Raw genomic sequence first — 11465 nt, forward strand, 5'->3', positions numbered from 1 at the left:
CATGGCAGTCTCTGTCACATTTGTATAAGCAACATGGCGGTCTCTGTCACATTTGCATAAGCAACATGGCGGTCTCTGTCACATTTGCATAAGGAACATGGCGGTCTCTGTCACATTTGTATAAGCAACATGGCGGTCTCTGTCACATTTGCATAAGCAACATGGCAGTCTCTGTCACATTTGCATAAGCAACATGGCAGTCTCTGTCACATTTGTATAAGCAACATGGTGGTCTCTGTCACATTTGCATAAGCAACATGGCGGTCTCTGTCACATTTGCATAAGCAACATGGCGGTCTCTGTCACATTTGTATAGCAACATGGCGGTCTCTGTCACATTTGCATAAGCAACATGGCAGTCTCTGTCACATTTGCATAAGCAACATGGCGGTCTCTGTCACATTTGCATAAGCAACATGGCGGTCTCTGTCACATTTGTGAAAGCAACATGGCAGTCTCTGTCACATTTGTATAAGCAACATGGCGGTCTCTGTCACATTTGCATAAGCAACATGGCGGTCTCTGTCACATTTTGCAACATGGTGGTCTCTATCACAAAGCAACATGGCAGTCTCTGTCACATTTGTATTAAGCAACATGGCGGTCTCTGTCACAATTGTATAAGCAACATGGCGGTCTCTGTCACATTTGCATAAGCAACATGGCGGTCTCTGTCACATTTGTATAAGCAACATGGCGGTCTCTGTCACATTTGTATAAGCAACATGGCGGTCTCTGTCACATTTGCATACGCAACATGGCGGTCTCTATCACATTTGTGAAAGCAACATGGCAGTCTCTGTCACATTTGTATAAGCAACATGGTGGTCTCTGTCACATTTGCATAAGCAACATGGTGGTCTCTATCACATTTGTGAAAGCAACATGGCAGTCTCTGTCACATTTGTATTAAGCAACATGGCGGTCTCTGTCACATTTGCATAAGCAACATGGCGGTCTCTATCACATTTGTGAAAGCAACATGGCGGTCTCTGTCACATTTGTATAAGCAACATGGCAGTCTCTGTCACATTTGCATAAGCAACATGGCGGTCTCTGTCACATTTGTGAAAGCAACATGGCAGTCTCTGTCATATTTGTATTAAGCAACATGGCGGTCTCTGTCACACTTGTTAAAGCAACGTGGCGCTCTCTTTCACATTTGTTAAAGCAACATGCCGGTCTCTGTCACATTTGTAAAAGCAACATGGCGTCTCTGTCACATTTGTGAAAGCAACATGGCGGTCTCTGTCACATTTGTATAAGCAACATGGCAGTCTCTGCCACATTTTTAAAAGTAACATGGCGGTCTCTGTCACATTCTTAAAAGCAACATGACAGTCTCTGCCACATCTTTAATAGCAACATGACGGTCTTTGCCATATTTGTAAAAGCATCACATCTGTATTTTGTTTCTGTATTTTCCAAAACATTATCCACTTTATACACTTAAACAAAAGTCTAATCAACAGCGCGTCAAACACCCCTACACATCAGACATCATTCACCTCCACCTGGCATGCAGTCTCACACTTCCTGGATACTGATGCTCCTCAATATCCAGCCTATCGTCTCCCATTCCTTCCACATGACTGAACCACTTCAAGCAGCCTGATCCGTCCTTGCGTCTAAACTCTTTATAATCTTATTTTGATGGTGTGTGTAGTTCGCTTAAGACCGCCTTAGAGTAAAGGAGAGAGATCTTGTACTATGTTATACTTCCTTCCTGGCCATATATGTAATCTGCTTAATTTCATATCACGTTTTAATTCCGTGACAGAAAATATACACATTTGCAATATTATCTTCACTAAATATTTTTCGATTTTCTAAGTTATGCCTTTATTTGGTAGTTTTACCTTTAGCTTAATATTCGGCCTAATGCAAATTCCCGTCTATTTACTACAAAAAAAAACTAAAATGCAAAAAAAAAACATAATTTTTATACATTTTCAAACTTATACTTAATACAGACGCTTTCTACTTCACGTAACTCTGAAATGTACTTTGTAACGTAGTGCTTAGTCATACTAAATACTGATATTCGAGAAATCTATCCAATATACAACACCTCTGGGAAATTACGCTAAGAATAATAAGAACATTTATCAATTCTCACTTGTCAACTGGCCCTGCTCCGAAATGAAAATGAAGTGTTTCTTCAGAACAAACGTATTCCTCAAAAAACAGTTTTTCCCTTTATAATAGTCAGTAACCTAGATGTCGTGACGCCAGTTTTAGTAGCCACGATCAATCGATCAACCCTTTATAATATGATTCAAGTGGGATGATACGGAGAAGAATTAACTGAGGAAAAAAAAATAGGCTTATTCGTTTCTCCCATCAACCTAGAGGCCTACATCAGCTTTCTCTTCCCTGCTTCTCTCTCGCCCAGACACCGAAACTAATTCCAAATCCAAACATATGAGAAACAGCACTGATTTCCACCGCGAGTCACTGATGACGACAGAGAGAGGCGTTCGAAGGGACGACGCGTTTCTCAACGCCCGGATTTAAAGAAGAATATCTCGGGGTATTGTGCCGCTCCGTCACTCCTCCTCCTCCACCTCCTCCTCCTCCTCTTCCTCCTCCTCCTCCTCCTCCTCCTCCTTTGACCACAAGAGAGCCGCCATTAGGAGGCGTTTGAGAGCGGGACTCGAAAAAATGACACAATCATGGTCAGACCATTTATCTGAAGGGGGTTTGCCGCCTGCGCTGCTCCGAATCCGTTCACAACAACAATGACAGTAACAAAAACAACAACAACAACAACAGCGTCAACCCGTTCCCTTGAGCTCTCTCTCTCTCTCTTTCTCTCTCTCTCTCTCTCTCTCTTGCTGTTGGCTCTGCGTTCGACTCTCCGAGCGGCCAATGAAGAATTAGAGGAATTTATTACTGGTGATAGAAATTCATTTTTCGTCATAATGTGGTTCGGATTCCACAATAACCTGCAGGTCCCGTTGCTAGGTAACCAGCTGGTTCTTAGCCACGTAAAATAAATCTAATCCTTCGGGCCAACCCTAGAGAGCTGCTAACCAGCTCAATGGTCTGGTTAAACTAAGATATACTTAACTATTCCTCTCTCTCTCTCTCTCTCTCTCTCTCTCTCTCTCTCTCTCTCTCTCTCTCTCTCTCTCAACCTCTTCCTAAACCCGCCTTTTGGAAGACTCGTACTATAATTCTTCTTTCCACGTCAATGAAGCCCCTGAAGTTTGTTACTCTCTTTTAAAACCCTGAGAGCCGAGATTACCTCAATCTTCTCCTCAAATGGAGAGTCAGCAGAGGTACATTCACCTGGCAATATCACCCAAAGCGAAAAGAATGACATTACTAGGAACCGAGTAAAAATCCCATCGGTCTAGCCCTCACAACGGCTCATGAAGGGAAAATGCAGTCTCATGTTTTACCCTTATTTTTTTTAAGTCACTTTTCCTTTGAGCTATAAGAGTTTTCTATAGGAGAAAAACCATTGTAAATACGCCCTTTATCCCTATTATTTACATGGTATTTTCCCTACAATCGCCCGAGTGCAATAGATACTAAAAGAGTTATTCAAAGCTGATGTGCTGGCTCTTGAAACGTCTTTGCTTGCTTTATGAATACTCAAGAGGGTTTGTATTACAGTGTCACAATTTGATTTTATAATATATTTTTGTTCTTTGCTTTCTCAGTTCGCCAAAAATATCTGAGGCACTGCCCGATTTTTCCATTTTTTTATTATTTCTATTTTTTTCCCTGCTGCCATCTTGTATGAAATATTCACTTGCCTTAATTACCTAACAAAGGACTACCGAATCATAACAGTTGTTATTTGGAGTTATGACAAATTTTTTTTTTTTTGGGGGAAGGGGCTTTCCTCGTATCATACAAGTATGAAACCTACAAAGATGAGAAGTCATATACGAAATATTTGTTGCATGGTAACCATACGGCATATATTCAGAAATACTACTTCTCTCTCTCTCTCTCTCTCTCTCTCTAAAGAAAAGCCAAAAAGAACCGATTTCTGTACTGTTAAGAGCAATTTTGCAAATGTGAAGACGATTCCGAGATACTGTCTGCGGAGAAAAAAATATTCATAGGCTATTAATACTCGATGACCTAATTAATAAAAAGGGATATGAAAAAATTTGTTTCTATATTTGAATTGATATATATATATATATATATATATATATATATATATATATATATATATATATATATATATATATATATATATATATATATTGAGACAACTTTAATATAACCTCCACTCACTCAAATTTTCCGTATGACCCTGAGGTCATTTCTGCATATAAAAACAAATTTCATCTCTTAGGAAGACACGCCCTGACCCATACCCTTGTAAAAAGAGGTCAAATGTCAAATACTTAAAAACAAAATGCTACAAAGAAAATGTTCATGTTCCCAAAAAGCTAAATAAATTATGCGTTTTAAAAATATTAAATGATTTTCTCAGGTTACAAAAAAAAAGAAAGCTATAGAAATCTCTCTAAAAAAAACTAAACAAATGTTTAATTTTTTTTAATATTGAGGGAGTTTCTCATATTATAAAAAAAAAGCCACATAGGCTATATCTATTTTTAAAAAAACTAAATAAATCATTCATTTTTTAAATAGTCATTGATCAAATTACAAAAATAGAAATCTACAGAAAGACCAAAAATCAATTTAGAAAAACGAAATCGATTCAATGACTCATACATTTCACCATCGGGGAACTTCTCAGAACACGCTTTTAATCCGAAAACCTTCTCGGAACGCACTTTCAATCCTGAAACCTTCTGAGAACAGCCGTGAGTTTCTATAAATGTACCTGGAAATTCTGGAGTCCAGGAGTGTGACACTGGAACCCTCGTTATCAGCCATCGACCAATAACCTACTTCCAGCTTGCATGACAACCAGCTGTTTAATCAACGGCAGGTAATTTTAGCACCGCTATTACACCGCATAGGGACATTTAACAGCGGTAACAGCGGCGTTTTCCGTGCTGCATTAGGTTAATGGCCTTTTTGTAGCGTATCAACTTTTTTTAACTCGTCCGGCGACGAAAATAAAAGTCAGCGGATTATGAGTGATTGCGATTTTCGGGAGACCGGGAAAGAGAACGTGGGACTTTCTCGTTCTCCCGCAAGGCTTTTTCCTACGGTTTTATTGGGGTATTTTGTACGTTTTATTGAGTGCTCTACCAGGAATGGATATTACGACACCAAGGAATATAAGGAATATTATTGCTCTCGGCCCTAGTTTTTCTTTCGAATGGCCTGGGCTTATCGAGGCTTTAAAATCGTCATTGGCTTTCCTGGGAGGTCAATTACTACACCTCTCGGCTCTTTGCTGAAGAAATCGTGACACAAAGAAAGAGAGAGAGAGAGAGAGAGAGAGAGAGAGAAGAGAGAGAGAGAGAGAGAGAGAGAGAGAGAGAGAGAGAGAGAGAGAGAATACAGGAGATATAGTAATGTTTTAAATGTTTTTCTTAAGATAAATGGTGAAATAAGAACTAGGTGGAGAGAGAGAGAGAGAGAGAGAGAGAGAGAGAGAGAGAGAGAGAGAATAGAGAGAAATATTAGTTTTAATTTTTTTAAGATAAATGGTAAAATAAGAACTAGGTGGAGAGAGAGAGAGAGAGAGAGAGAGAGAGAGAATACACGAGATATTTTTGTTTTAAATCTTTTTTTTTAAGATAAATGGTAAAATAAGAACTAAGTGAAGAGAGAGCGAGAGAGAGAGAGAGATTAATATTTTAAATGTTTTTTTTTTAAGATAAATAGTAAAATAAGAACTAAGAGGAGAGAGAGAGAGAGAGAGAGAGAGAGAGAGAGAGAGAGAGAGAGAGAGAGAGAGAGAGAAAGAGAGACGCATGATAAAGCACTGCAACTGATTGTGACCACAGCATTAGTAGTAGTAGTAGTAGTAGTGGTAGCAGTAGGAGAGAGAGAGAGAGAATAAAAAATTACACAAGACGTTTATGTTTTAAATATTTTTTCCTGAGATTAATGATAAAAGGAATTTCACTGGGTAAATAAAACTAAGTGAGAGAAGAGAGAGAGAGAGAGAGAGAGAGAGAGAGAGAGAGAGAGAGAGATATTTTTTCCTAAGATTAATCATAAAAGGAATTTCTCCTGGTAAATAAAACTAAGTGAAAAGAGAGAGAGAGAGAGAGAGAGAGAGAGAGAGAGAGAGAGAGAGAGAGAGAGAGAGAGAGAGAGAGAGAGAGAGAGAGAGAGAGAGAGAACAGAACAAAAAATCACACGAGACGTTTATGTCTTAAACATTTTTTCTTCCTTAAGATTAATGGTAAAAGGAATTTCAACGGGTAGAGAAAATCTGATTGAAAGGTGTGTTAGTTTTTCCACCCTTTTTTTCCCCCCTTTAAATATAAATGAAAAAGGAGGCAATGCAGCCAGTAAAAGGGGCAGGTAAAAGAGTCCTTTTTGAAAGGCCTCGGCGGTGAAAGGGCACCACCGTTGTGAAGAGGCACCCAGGCCTCCTCCTCCCACCCGGCCCCCCGTTTCATAAAGGGTTAAATCAAAGTCTATTTCAATAAATGTCCTCGTCATCCTTGGAGCATTAATATGGTGCCTCAGCATCAATGCAAGCAGGTAAGACTCTCTCTCTCTCTCTCTCTCTCTCTCTCTCTCTCTCTCTCTCTCTCTCTCTAGACAACTCTCGTGTCCTTTAATTTAGGTATATCTACTGATGTCTTGGCTGTAGTGCTTGTGTGTGTGTGTGTGTGTGTGTGAGAGAGAGAGAGAGAGAGAGAGAGAGAGAGAGAGAGAGAGAGAGAGAGAGAGAGTTTACGGTCACGTAACCATAGTAAATGTAAATTTTAGAAAATACAGAAACTAACATACTAAAATAATACAGTCTTTTTGTCTTTTCAATTTCGATAAATAGGTCCAGCTGTTTCTCTCTCTCTCTCTCTCTCTCTCTCTCTCTCTCTCTCTCTCTCTCTCTCTCTCTCTCTCTCTCCAAGTTTTGTCCTTTTTTCTTTTCCCATCTCTCTCCTTCTCCTCTGATTCTCCTTTCCTCTTAGATTTTTCTTCTCTCTCTTGCTCCCTCTTTTTCCAATTCTTAAGCCCTGCCCCCTGTTCTCTCTCTCTCTCTCTCTCTCTCTCTCTCTCTCTCTCTCTCTCTCTCTCTCTCTCTCTTACTGAAGTTTCTTCTTTTTCTCCCCTCTCTCTTCCTCTAAATCTCTCTTTCTCTCACATTTTCTTCTCCCTCATGTTTCTCTTTTTCCCAATTCTTAAGCCCTGCCCCCTGTTCTCTCTCTCTCTCTCTCTCTCTCTCTCTCTCTCTCTCTCTCTCTCTCTCTCTCTCTCTCTTACTGAAGTTTCTTCTTTTTTCTCCCCTCTCTCTTCCTCTAAATCTCTCTTTCTCTCACATTTTTCTTCTCCCTCATGTTCTCTCTTTTTCCCAATTCTTAAGCCCTGCCCCCTGTTCTCTCTCTCTCTCTCTCTCTCTCTCTCTCTCTCTCTCTCTCTCTCTCTCTCTCTCTCTCTCAGAATTTTATCCTCGGAACTTGAACCCCTCTTCCTCCCCTTCCTCTCCCTCTTCCTCATTTCCCCTTACGGTCGAAAAGCCTCACACACACACTCTCCCTCTCCATCGCTTACGGGTAAATAGGCAGCTAACAGGTTCCATATTGTTCCCTTCAAGGGCTTAAGGGCCGAGAGTAGGGTGGGAATACTGAGGCAGAGAGAGAGAGAGAGAGAGAGAGAGAGAGAGAGAGAGAGAGAGAGAGAGAGAGAGAGAGCGGAAGGGTGAGATGTAAGGAGAGATATAATGGGAGAATGGTGGATTAGATTCGTAACAGGCAAGCTGAAAGGGAAGTACGGCTTCAAGAGAATTGCTTATAATATTATGGACAAATACACACGCACATACACACATATCCATACGTACACATATATATGTACACACATACACATATATATACATATATGTATGTGTATGTGTGTATACCGCACTTTTCCTAAGATTGCATTACTAATTTGGTAAGTTAAATATTTATTTTCATATATCATCGATTTGTTGCTATATTCCTCTCTCTGCTTTTTTCGTTTTCACAATGGAAATTCTTTTTTGTGAAAAGTATGCTTTCCGAGATGGCGTCGTGGCCTTATAGGTGCGTTTGTTAATATATAACATTATTGAAAAGTAACCTTCTAGTTGTTTTTGTTAATATATAATAATGTTGAAAAATAATTATTGGCATTCTACCTGCTTCAAATAACACTGAAACAGGAATATCTAAAATCCCAAGAAATCAAACTTTGCCCCAAACTAAATTCCATAAACTGATATTTATTGACCATCTTATATTTATTGACATCTGACTCATACAACTTCATCACCTTCCTCCAAGTCACAGAATGACACGAGCCTTAATTAACTGTGACCCAGTTAGACCTCAGAGTGCAATTTAATCATCTCCCACCTGATTAGAGATCACATACATTCGCGAAGCCTTGACCCCTTTCCAGCCAGGGGCTAATTAGAACTAATTAGAATGTGTCACTGCTTCTTGATTATCTATATCCTCATTAGGAAACCTTGCGACTGTAAATTCCGGGTTGCTGTACTCAAACACTTACGTAATTCCGGGTTGCTAAACTCAAACGCTGGATGTAATTCTGGGGTGCTGTATTCGAACGCTGGATGTAATTCCGGGTTGCTATACTCAAATGCTGGATGTAATTCCGAGTTGCTAAACTCAAACGCTGGATGTAATTCCGGGTTGCTATATTCAAACATTTATTGTAATTCTGGGTTGCTACACTCAAATGCTGAATGTAATTCCGGGTTGCTATACTCAAACATTGAATGCAATTCCAGGTTGCTATACTCAAGCACTGAATGTAATTTCAGGTTTGCTATACTCAAACACTGAATGTAATTCCGAGTTGCTATATTCAAACATTTGATGCAATTCCGGCTTGCTATATTCAAACACTGAATGTAATTCGGGTTGCTATATTCAAACACTGAATGTAATTCCAGGTTTCTATACTCAAACACTGAATATAATTCCGGGTTGCTATATTCAAACACTGAATGCAATTCGGGTTGCTATATTCAAACACTGAATGTGATTCCAGGTTTCTATACTCAAACACTGAATGTAATTCCGGGCTGCTATACTCAAACACTGAATGTAATTCGGGTTGCTGTATTCAAACACTAAATGTAATTCCGGGTTGCTATACTCAAACACTGAATGTAAATTCCGGGTTGCTATATCCAAACACTTGATGTAATTCGTAATGTGTATTCCGGTACCTTCTTAATCTTTAAGCAATGGGAGTTTTCAAGATGTCCACTGTGCTTTCTCGCGTTGATGCCTGGCAAATCTTTTATTTGGAGTTTCCTGAACAATTGCAGGTTCTTCAACCAACAACAGTATAACAGTCTCTCTCTTTCTCTCTCTCTCCCTCTTAATTAACTAATTTATTAAGGAACAAACAGATATTTCTCTGCGTTTTACACTGTATATCCCTCTCACTTTCTGTCGTTATATATATATATATATATATATATATATATATATATATATATATATATATATATATATATATATATATATGTGTATATATATATATATATATATATATATGTGTATATATATATATATATATATATATATATATATATATATATATATATATATATATATATATATATATATATATATATATATATATATATATATATACATATATACTGTGTATATATATATATATATATATATATATATATATATATATGTGTGTGTGTGTGTATAGATATATAATATATAATATAAATATATTATATATATATATATATATATATATAATATATATATTATATATATACATATATACTGTGTATATATATACATATATACTATATATATATATATATATATATATATATATATATTTATATATATATATATATATATATATATATACTTAAAACACTCCTTGATTTACATTTCTTTTAGTAACGTTTCGACGATACTATTAACAATGAAAAATAAACTGGTTAAGAAAGTCAATGACTGATTAACTGAATGATATAGTTTATATTGACCTAGCGCGGCAGAAACAAAGGTCACTGAGAAACGGGAAGAAAAACAACTTGTACTATGGAGGAATTATGAACAATTTATAAAAACAACAAGAAGCATAAGTATCTATTGCATGAAAATGATGACACTCAACATCAATTGCAAACTTCTTGACTTTTCATTACCGTAATTTAGTCTTCATGTTATTTAGAAGATGAAATCTGTAATCAGGTCCAAGCTACCGTATAGCGCCAGTATGATTATTCATTGCTTAAACAAAACCAATTAATACTTTGTAATCAGGCTCCCGGACTAATATACATTACCCAAAATCAGGCTGACTTATAAATGTTTTTCATTGATAAAAAAAAAACACAATTCTTTAATGACTTTTTGGAAACCTCTGAGACCCAACGCAAGTTATCCATTTCACAAAAAAAAAAAAAAAATTAACTCATTTCTCTAACGAATTTTTGGAAACCTCCGGGACCCAAAGATTTTTATACCCTTTTGTTAAAAAAAAAATTATTTCTCTAGTGACTTTTTGGAATCCTCTCAGACCCAAAGCTTGTTATACCCTTTTATTAAAGAAAAAACAAAAAACTTATTTTTCTAGTGACTTTTTGGAAACATCTCAGACCCAAAGATTGTTATACCCATTTATCAAAGAAAGAAAACTAAAAGCTCATTTCTGTATAGACTTTTTGGAAACGTCTCAGACCTAATGAGTGTTATACCTTCTTATAGAAAAAAATTCTGTAATGACTTTTTGGAAACCTTTGAGACCCAAAGACTGTTTTGGCCTTTTACAAATAAAAAATTTTGTAGTGACTTTTTGGAAACGTCTCAGACCCAATGAGTGTTTATACCTTCTTATAAAAAAATATCTGTAATGATTTTTTGGAAACCTTTGAGACCCAAAGATTGTTTTATCCTTTTATATATAAAAAATCAAAACAATTTCGAAGAATTGTCCCTAAGTTACCCATTTATCAAAGAAAAATAAAAGAAAACACATTCCTCTAATGACTTTTTGGAAACCCCTCAGACACAAAGATTACTACATCCTTTTATAAAAAAAAAAATTAAAAAAATTTCGAAGACTTGTCCCTAAGATACCCATTTATCAAAGAAGGAAAAAAAAACACATATTTCTCTGATGAATTTTTGGAAACCTCTCAGACACAAAGATTATTATGCCCTTTTATAAAAATAAAAATCTAAGACTTAAACATCTGGGAAAAGCCCACTATTATAGAGTTATAGAGTCCTTGGTAACTTGTACAGCCCTTATACTTTGGGAAAACCTCACCAGAGGCCGTGGTCACTTATACTTATATAGCCCTTATACTTTAGAGGTAGCCCAAAAGGAGTAGGCTCACGTTGCACATAATCGTATTCGAGGAG

This window comes from Macrobrachium rosenbergii, chromosome 41 (genome assembly GCF_040412425.1).
Source record: "Macrobrachium rosenbergii isolate ZJJX-2024 chromosome 41, ASM4041242v1, whole genome shotgun sequence".
In the NCBI taxonomy this organism is placed as follows: Eukaryota; Metazoa; Arthropoda; class Malacostraca; order Decapoda; family Palaemonidae; genus Macrobrachium; species Macrobrachium rosenbergii.